The sequence below is a fragment of the Rhipicephalus microplus genome, chromosome 3 (genome assembly GCF_043290135.1).
Source record: "Rhipicephalus microplus isolate Deutch F79 chromosome 3, USDA_Rmic, whole genome shotgun sequence".
Classification (NCBI taxonomy): Eukaryota; Metazoa; Arthropoda; class Arachnida; order Ixodida; family Ixodidae; genus Rhipicephalus; species Rhipicephalus microplus.
Window position 1 is genome coordinate 60,385,466 of NC_134702.1, and position 8,945 is coordinate 60,394,410.

Here is an 8,945-nt window from a genome sequence, read left to right on the forward strand (position 1 = left end):
CCATATGATCTAAAGCATTGCCTCCGAGATGCGGCGCACAGCAATTCATCTGTAGAGCAGACGACGGATGACAACTTGTCCTAAAGCGTGTTCTTCAGTCTAATGCGGCAGTCTTCGTGCCCCAAATGATAAAAATTTCTTATGAATCGTTTATGAACTCATTCAACATTCAATTCTTTTACCCAACGTGTTGCAAACACATGGCCGTCACAGCAGCTCCATCTGTGTGTCAGTAATGGAGAGGCACCACATATTAGAAGTCTCAGTGCTCTACGTATAAGAGTGAATTCAGATACTGGAGAAAATCGTGTTCAAAATAGTTACTCCTATCTGCTAAAACAGCCTTTCTTCACCAAATGCGGCCACGTTTACTCGCGTTTGAAGCTCATTGCCGCTTTTCCGTTCCGATTTCTAGATTTCTCAACTTATGAGCGCATTCTCGAAAAGCTCTGATTTGTACCACGAATATTGTCGCAAAAACAAAATAATGCAACATGTTTTTTCTATACTATTGTATGATGACCTTCGGTTGTCTATTTACGACATTTTAAGAAAAATTGAAGATGCGTTTTTTTTTATTATTCAAGTTTCAGTGGAGTACACTTTTGCCAATATGAGAACTTTAAGGCAATATATAAAAATTTACATTTGCCCAACGGCAGCGATAAATTTTGTACCTAATGAACACACTATTTCCTTAAAACGTGTCTAGTTCAAGTTTGAAAACGCTGCTTGCATTACTTTCGGAGAAAAAAAAATTGGGAATATGTAACTTATTTTAAACTGTCGCAAAATTAGACATTTTTAAAAGCTATTTTCCTAAGGTCTACAAATTTGAAAGCGTATGAATTCATTCTTAATTAGACATGAATATCAAGTAAAAAATATCTTCCTTGAAACAAAAATATTTGTCTTTTTATAGCATCTGCAATTTTCGAAAATGACAGGTGACGAAATTGGTGCCTCCGTGTTGGTGAAGTTTGATCTTTTTTTTTCTCTCGTAAGTTATGCCGTTAATCATAAAACGAAGTTGACTTTCGGGCTACCTGGTGAGAGGTGCACGAAATATAAAATACTCAATGAAATCTAAAATATCAACTTTTGGACCCGTGTCGATCTCTTGTGGAACCACCCACCGTCTTCAAAGAACCTTCGGTTACGTAGGAACCAATAAAGATAAGAGAACAAACGCGCAAGACAATCGAGTTAACTCACGTGACGTGAAAGAGATGATGTACGCGACGATGGCGATAAGGATGAGCACGATGAGGAACCCACTGAAGAGGCCGTACACCATGTACGTAAACATCGGCACGGATAGGTCGTCGCTGCGAGATAAGATGAGCGAGAAACACGCCTCATTATCGGCAAAAGATGGAGAATAGTTTAAATGAACACAAACGTGGCAGAAAAACAAGAATAAAGAGCCTAATTCGCAAAACTACTTTCGTGAGTGGTTTTCGGCCAACCTGTCTTCGCAATAATATGACCAGTATCAGCATTATCTTATAATGTATCTATGAGATAAATTAAGCATAAGCCCCTTTTCGCTGATGTGCACTTCCACAGGACGTTTCCTCTCCCTTGAGGGAAACTTTGTCGAAAAAGCAAGGACGAGAGAAGCGATGTTTATCAAGTTAAGAAAAGACATGAGCAGCAGATTCACATACAAAATTCGAGCCCGCGTCTTGTACTTGATCAAAGCAGTAGCGCAGCCGCGAAGCACGGCGGGCAGCTACGACGCGTAACAAAATCTGTACTTACTTAATTCGCCTATATAGCTGCTAGTAAAAAGAAAGCGTCTTGAACAGTCATCTTTACAGTGTGTCTTCATATTTGCTTTCATACGCCTACCAGAAGCGTTAGCTAGCTGACTCAGTGATTATTTAGAATAAAATCTGTACACGCTTGCAATTTATTTACAACGTAATATTGAGCATGCACCGACATCATGACATGATAACGCCGAATGTAGGTGATAAGTAAAGTGACTTTTTACATCGTGTGTAAGCGCGCACAGCACTATCATGTGCGAGTGCCATCTGCTACGCTGTTTGCTTAGATTCGCATACGCAATACGCGCTATCAGCCTTATCCATGCGATCATCTGTTAGAAAATCGTTGCGATGTTTATTGCCCTGTCACTGATCTTGTTGCTTCTTGCGTGTATACTGGAGAATGCCGTATGGTGATATAGATGGTCGTTCGATATCGCTGAAAAAATGCAAGGGTGTATATGTTACTTATGTATTATCTCAAAAACCCGGTGCTTGAAGAATCTTTTCTTCCTTCTCACGCTCAACGTCAAGCAATATCTTTCAAATTCCATCGTCGCAGCAGCGTTTTAAACCTCACAATTTATTTATTTATTTATTTATTTATTTATTTCTTGATACTGTTAGCCCCAGTGGGGCCGTTACAGGGTGGTAGACAACAAAAGAAATAACACTAACAAAACTTCTCAGCCCGATACAACGCTTTCGATTTACGCTTTCGATTTCCGATTTCCGATTTACGAAGATACCACGTTCAGCGGGCATATTGCTCTATTAGAGCTTTGTGAAGGTTTTTCGCGTGTTGTTTAATGTGTATTGGTGTAATACAAGGGCCAGTTCATAAAGAGATGCAAAAACGCTTCTTCCAGAAAAAGAAGCTGTACCTCGAAATGTTTTCAATGCTACACGCTTTATTCGGCAATGCTTAAGATCAAATTGTGACTATATAGCCATCTCCAATCAGGATCTACACAAGTGCCGTATTCATGTCTACATAATTGATCTTTTTTTTTCTTTTTTTCTTTACTACTGACGTGGTCTTAAGAAACCTACACACCGGTAGCGATTCTTCTAAATCGGCGATTGCTTATCTGATGAAGATAAATCGTCTAGTCTACACAGTGCACCCAGCGACATTTCTGGTTCGAAAGAATCTAATCAGTTTTGACACATTACATATAGTGAAAGGATGGGCGACTCCTAATATCACATAGGTTGTTCCTTCCGTAAAAAAAATTCACACCAAAAAGAGGAAAGAAAAATACACCAAACAATTGAATCGTAACATTGATGTAAAATGATGACAAACATGTGATTCCTTACCTTTGGGTGTTACCACATCGTATATTGAATAAAAATACTGGAAGTGCAAATTACAAGTCACTTAGAAGAAGAATTAACCGTGCCACCAAAACGGTTTAGTATTTACGTCATTCGTTTCTTGTGTTGCATTTGGTTGTTAAGGACAGAAATGGCATATCGGATGTAGGTCGTGAGACATCGTACCTTACTTTGTAATCTAGATTAAAGGGGTCTAAAAAGATTTGTCTTTAAAAATGTTCAGCAGACAACACTGAACCAATAAACATTTTCTCTATTATTAAAAAAATCAGTTCTCACACTTCGACGTATGTTGGTGGCGCTGATGGCCCTTCAAAATGTCGAGGCAAGCTGATGCTACGTTCGTACCATGGAACTTCTTGATCGGGGAACAGAATCTCCCTGGAAGACAACATGAAACGATGTTTACGTTATGTGTGGTCTCATCAGTTTAGAGCACGAATGCATTTAGCGAATCTATTCTAGCCTGCTGTAGGATCCCTCGACTTCATTTAATAAACTACAGAGCAGGGATGACAGCATGAGCTGTTGATCAGGCGCGTGACATGGTGAAGGGGCAAAGTCCCTCCACCTGGAAGGGGCCCTCTGCACGCAAATCGCTTGCGCAAGCTGACATTAATAAAATTAGTCACCCATACATTCAACCAAGAAGGGCCGTATTAGGAAACACGCTTATGCCATCCGTACGGCACCATACAAAATGTTACATTCAATTTAGTTTTAATGACCTATAATATAATGCCCCATGAATAGCGAACAACAAAAAACGACATGCCGAAGACTTTTCTCTTTTGCTTGTACCTTAGTCGACTTGTGCACTTCAACAATCATGACAATAATGGACAGCGTAGACGTGGTCGACTTGCCTACTCTAAATTTCCGTACAGTGTCGCAGCGGAATATCTCTTTCTAAGGGAGCTAGGAAATCCTCACAAAATCACCTTCCCTGATCGCTGAATTTTCGGCAGCGGGCTGCTTTCTAGCGTCGCAACGTACGCCACATTTACAAGATATTAAGTAGAATTTCTAATGCATTACAGGAAATAGTTATCTTTGATCAGTAAATGAATTATTCATGCTCGAGTCCGGCCTTAATTATTTTACGCTAGTACTTTCAATAGTTATAGTATGTAGCAAGCTGGTAACGTGTTTAGACATCTTTTTATTCGATAGTTGTATGACAAGCTTTATGACTGGCTCAAGCCTTGTTTTTTTCTTATGAAAAATTTGAACGCGAAGCGTTTATCGTTTAGAGAACAACTGTGGTGTCATTTCATTACATGGTTTCTCCTATATAAGCGTTGATTTGATGAATCTCACATAAGCAGCAGTCTTGGTATACCACCAACGAAACATAGGGCGTCTAACTATACTCTGCGACGACATTTCTTGGCCCTGAAGACAAAGCTACGGGGCCGCAGCATCTGCGCGTGTCGTCCGTTTTGGCGCGCATCTCGTAACACTGTGAAAAGTGACGGGGGGCACCGCCAGAGTTTCATGTACATGCAACGCCGCTTAGCATTACAGGTACACGTAAAAAGGCTGAGATTTCTCGCTCGTTCAAAAACAGGAAGTCACAACGAACAAATAAAAAATACAAACATTTTACTGGCGTGAGCTACATCCTGTCTCCAATAGCTCCACGTGGAAATTAAGGAGCAACTTTTATATTACGCGTGAAAAATACGGGCGTTACTGTAGAACTACATTCACTGTTGGTAGAATACACGTGATTGGGCCTTCGCTTCAATGGCAACAAAAGTTGTCGCGAGTATATAATCCGCTCAAATAACCTGCATAGACGCCAGGTGGTCAGCATCTACACTTCTTTAGTGGATCCGACACAAGTGCCAGTATTTTTTACCATCGACCAAACATAACAAGTCTTACTAAGATTAACTCTAATAGCCTGCGTATACGCCAAAAGGTGAGCATCTAAACTTTGTCCACGTAAGAAAGATCCCAGCAAACTGTTTCATACAAGTTCCCAAATGACTGAACAAGAACTCTAAACTACCGTAGGTTTTTCAGGTGGTATATATATAACGTAAGCATTAGATGACAAACATACCAAAGTTATTTATGTTAAATCGTGACACTACGCGCTTGCTGCTACCCTCGCTTTACATTATCTTTCTCCTCATTAGTCACGCATATGCTTAGTTTTCACTTAACATATCACAGCAGTCATCCACGATCCAAAACTTCCAATAACCTACAAGCTTTTCGCTCATCTATATGATGCCACCCAAAAGAAATTTTTGTATTAGTACTGCTTCTGTTAGTCGCTATCGCGGCCAATCTACTCCTCTTTACAAGTGTACAGAAATGAAGAAAAACATTTGGCCCACTTTAACGCACTTGATCTCTACACTTACGCAAGGTTGCTGCAATATGCTTCTGTCATTGCGCAGATTTCCCACACCTAGCACTGCAGCGATTATGAAGAGCGTAATAGTGCAGAGTTACACTTCGCCAGCCATAACGATAAGTAGATGAGGCATTGATTGAACCGAAATTGGATGACAATAACGCTGGTGTCGCGTTAGAAAATCGACTACGTTTTCATCACCAGTTATCACTTACCATCACTCAGAATTCTTTAAGGAACGTTAAGACACTGCTAGAAATCTGATGAAACGCTGAAGATAGCAATGACGAAAGCTGATATGCCTTTAGAAGACACTCATTGAATTTTTTTCTGCGACACCGAATCGATTACTGTAATCAGCCCGCAAACTATTTACAAATATTGAAGAAAATCTATAGAGGCCATCTACAACACAACACATACCCGGCTAGGACGGCTTCTGCTGGCGACAGTTTCTGCGGTGTTCCCGGGGATGGATCACATGGCGAGGCGATGTCTTCGAGCGCTCTGCAGGAAATTAACGACGAAAAAATTACGGCTAACATGCTAGCTACAGTGTGTGAATATAGCCTGTTTGGCTCTCTTTTATTTTTGTTTGTTGTAGAAAGCTGCGCTCACCATCTTCAAGTAATAACTTTACACATTACTGAATCTACGCACGTTACCACTGTTCACTGTTAGACTTGTGCGTTGAGTAAATTGCCGAAACACTATATCTAAGGGCAGGCTCTTGAGCTTGGAAAAAAAACCTAGACGCAGCAACAGCTCCCGGTTGCAAAAGCTACTCGTAATGTACACGAGGCGTGAGAATGATGTAGCGGTGTGTGCAGTAAAACTGCAAAGAAAAACAACGCATGAGATTTACAACGAATGTGTTTCATAAGTGCGCAATATATTTGGCTGCAGCCTCCGCTAATAATATGACAATCACTTTGATATTTGCGCGTGTGCTCGAAGGAGCACTTTTTCGCCTAACGTATTGGCTGGAAATTTTTGTAGCAACCTACATGGATTCATTGATATTGTAAAGTGAACATTTTTATAGCGAAAGGCTCTGGAGCATTTTTGGAATGTATGAATTGCTCGAGCAGCACTTCTTAGAGGTTTCAACCCTTCATTGAAAGCCAGTACAACTGTCGACCGAGACAATCAGCTGTAAGCAAGGTAAATAAAAAAAAAAGGTTCTATGTGGTCAAGTTCAAATTTAAGTAAGTGCAGAGTTTGCGTGCTATCAGTAATGTAGACCACTTAACTCTGCCTAACACATACAATACTTCCCATAATCAGCCCCATTTCATTAAGAAAAGCCTAAAAGCCGAATTCACACGTACTAATAATTAACCCCTGCTGTTCAAGCCAGAACACAATATGACATATCCTAATCATCAATACACAACGTGGTTTGTACAAATAAAATACAAGGAAATATTTGAAAAACTAGTTCTTCTTTAAGGTACTGTTATTTCTCGTAGGATATTTGCAAACAACCAATTTCTCGAAAGAAAAACAAAACATACAGGTATCCGTGATCATGCGACGTCATGAGGAAGCTTACCCCTTGTCGGCAGGTACATCTTTGTCAGTATCTTCAGGAGACGCCCGGTTTCTACGCAAGAGATACCCACATATGTATGCTCCTTTTGTAAGCAATATAAGAAAACGCAAGTGCTACTAAAAGCTAAACAGATGAAACCTTCTTACTCCGCCGGCGAGTCGATCAGATCCTGCTCCATTCCTCAGCTTCTTCTGAAAATCCTCACCACGTGCTCCCCGTGCCACCATACGTAAGCTAACGATGATGACGATAATAGTCGTAATTCGAAAAATCACACTCCGAATATGGTTATTTGGTTGGTTACTTCACAGTAACTTGACGCAACCCTCCATGGTGGTTCGGACGTGAAACAAACACTACCTTCTTTTAAAAATAGATTGTTTTATGTTCTAAACAGGTTTACAGAAACCCGCCAGAAAGAAGCTTAGAAAACGATCACATGCGACTGCTATGTTTCTTTCCTCAGCGCTGCCACATGTGCTAGACAATTGACAATTTGAAACTTCAAAGCCATCCGATGTGCTTCAACCGGTTGAAGATTGGGAGAAGGCGAGTGGAGATATTTTACTATTCCATAATGAATAAGTATTAGTGGCACATTCACTTCCTGGATATAATATTGATATTTTGAACTGCACTATATACACTATTGAAAATATTGTAAAGATACACCCAATATATTTACCCCATCTGCTGCATTAGTGGACCCAACCCATGCAAGGACACTTTTCATGCCTGCAAAAATGTGTCTTTCGGTATTTAGATAAGCTTTCTTCATACCTAAATAAAATGGGAGGTATCTTCCATTAGCAAAAAATTGGCAGCATATCCACCGAGTGAATGATGGAGAGTGGGGCGAACCATTAGTCCGTCCATTCGTTCTTGTTTCCGTCCGTCCATGCGTCCGTCTGTGTGACCGTCTATGCGTCCATCCGCCCGTCCGTGCGTACGTCTGTTCATGCGTCCGTCCCTGCGTTCGTCCATGCATCCGCCCCTGCGCCCGTTCAAGCGTCCATTCATGCATCTGTCTGTGTCCGTTCGTCCATCTATTCAACATTCCAAGTACCACCATCTCGCATCTTTTCATCATATATTCCCCATATAGAAGCACCGCCATCCAGCGGACATTGCAAGGACTAAACGAGAGGTGGCACACGCACACTTTCTTACGGCTTGCGCTTCGGGTCTACTTCCCACCTTTAACCACCTCGATGTACTAGTTCACTGTATTCATTGCACACCGGCCCAACACTCGCTAAACTTTTCTAAAACCAAGGAGGTTACGCCCAGCGAGTATAACGTACCAACCTTTTCCTGTCAGATAGTGCTCAATGTGCGTGCCAATAGCTGCTAATGGCGATCGCAGCGTGCGCGTTAACTAAAAGCTGAATGCTCCTGTCTTTCAATCCTCATTAACAGCCATTGGCATGTACATTGAGCACTATTTTTTATTGTTCTACAACGCACAGAAGAAATCTCTCACCGGCACCACCTTGGAGGTCAAAATGTTATACTTGTTACATACTACAACGACTACGAGGGATGAACGGGTTCCGCTATAAAGAGCTTCACCCCTAAAAATATTGTTAGTACACATTAAGGAAATATTTCGTAGTGTATGAGCCATTGTCATGACTGAGGACTGGTAGTGCACGAGACGCCCATCAGCTGAGCTCTCTCAAGCGGTGCTCATAGATTAGAACACTGTCTGCGTCCCGCAAGAGCGCGGGAACACCCCCAAGTGCACTGCATGGAATGAGCACCGGCGTGCCAGTGACACGTGGTCCGCGTCGCACATGAACGCTGTGACAAGCAGTCGGCGTTACAGGGGAAGCACGCGCACGGACAGAGGGGGATAGAAAGCGCGTCAGATGTGCTCAGGAACTTTCTCTTTGTGGCCTTT